This window comes from Seriola dumerili, unplaced genomic scaffold (genome assembly GCF_002260705.1).
Source record: "Seriola dumerili isolate Sdu_G_001 unplaced genomic scaffold, Sdu_1.0 BDQW01000226.1, whole genome shotgun sequence".
Taxonomy (NCBI): Eukaryota; Metazoa; Chordata; class Actinopteri; order Carangiformes; family Carangidae; genus Seriola; species Seriola dumerili.
Window position 1 is genome coordinate 3,562,260 of NW_019174481.1, and position 1,993 is coordinate 3,564,252.

The window sequence follows — 1,993 nt, forward strand, 5'->3', positions numbered from 1 at the left end:
GACTACAAAGTGTTTGTAATTGTCTTCTGTCCCCCATACAACAATGTGTACACAATAACTGTAACCACATACAATCATAATCTTTGTTCAATGTACTGATGATCAGGTGTAGCAGGCTACACTGATGTAGTCACTTATATAATACTGATTCTCCTCTGGAGTAATAATACACCAGAAAAGATAAATATTTAACTCGCTGACAAAACACACAAATGAAATCCAGACTTTTACTGTTTCTCCTTGTTGATAATAAACCAGCCTCACAGCAAGATATAGATATAGATGAGTAGTTTAGATGATGAAGGAATTTAAGCTTTGAGAAAAGTCAGATGTGGGTTGTATAAAAATGGGGCTGTTACTCAATATGAGAAGATACCCCTATGTAACCTAACATGGGATTAGACACGGATTTAACATGTGGTTGACCAATTTTCCTTTTTCATATGAACTGGAGTCTTTGCAGTAAAACAGAGCTTAAAGTATACGGTTTTGGGGGGGGAGAAAAAAAAGCAGCCTCAAAGCTTAAGATCCGTCAGGTTCAAATTTCCATCATGGGCCGAGGCCATTCGGTGACCCCTCACTAATCGTTCGGATTTTTCCGCTCGGGTTCGTCACTTTCCGCTCTCTTCATATTAGTTCCCACGCACTCTCCTTCCCTGCGCCGTGCTGAGCTGGAAAATGGCTGTGTGAGGGAGCAGGGAGTTAAGGACGGGAAAAGAAAGAAAGAGCGAGAGCAAGAAGGCGAAGTAAGAAGTGAACGGAGGGGTTTGCTGGAAGTTCAGTGCACACCGAGGAGGCATCGTCCGCAGATAAGGCGCCACACGGACTCTGGTCTCTAACTTGTTAAAGTGTTAAAGCGCCGCAGCCAAAAGTGAGAAGAGTCAAGAAATATCCGCGGGTGAGTTTTTCCAAGTTATTGCACATTTCCAGTACAGCAAGGCAGCAGCCACTGTACTGGAAAATGGTGGAAGCGCTGCAAGTGTGCTCTCCGCACGCAGCTCCATGCTGTTGACTTGTGCCCTACTTTTAAAGTTTAAACTCAAGATTTTTTCCCCGTGTTTGTTTTGTGTATGTTTTGCGCTGAACACATTGCACCAAAGAGTGATTTTTATTCGTGCAGCATGTTGCTCGGTGCTCGCGCTTGTCGACAGTTGACGTGTATCAAATGTCCGTTAAGTTACTGTAACAATAACATTTATTTTGTTTTAAGTTGCTTTAGACTCGAATTAGTGAATAATTTTTTGAGTTTGTTGTTTATTCCTGATATGAATGTGATAAAGACGACTTTTACATGCTAGCAGCTCCTGAAGTTGACACTTAATGCATTTAAACCTCCGAGTTTAGAGTTGTTGTTGTTGTTGTTTTTCTGTGTAGCTTCATGCTAAAATTCAAATATTTTAGATGTTAAAATTGAAAAAGTTGCACTGCAAAAGTTACAAGTCAAACGTTGCTATGTCCCTGTGTACAACACTGGTAGTATGAGGTACACTATAATAGTGCCTTTACATTGACTGCAGACTGCAGGCGGCCATGCAGTGTGGAGGCCTCACATAGCTGAGGGCCTGACATGATGTGTGTTATGTCCCTGGTTTGAGTATTTAGCATGCATCAAGAAGTTAATGGAAATTGTGCCACTTTCATAATAAGAGGAGTCACTAAACAGTGTGGAGACACCCCCCTCCTCCCTACCCCCCTTCTCTTGTAATTACTGAATCCAGTATTATGCAACCAAATGTCAATCCTCCATTATGCTGCTTTATCAGTGTGAAGCATGACTTGTGGCAAAAGCCTTCATTCTTTCTCTAAATGTCTTAAAATGCTCTGAATGACTTGCAGGGCTTGTTGCATTAAAACTTCCAAAAGAAGTGGAGCTTCGCAAAATGCCAAGTGTCACTTCTCAGAGGGGTTGAATAAAAAAAAACTTAAGCTAACTTCAAGTTCCACCTGACGCAGTACAGCTGTGTCATTTATTTTTTGTTATATGTCCTTCAGC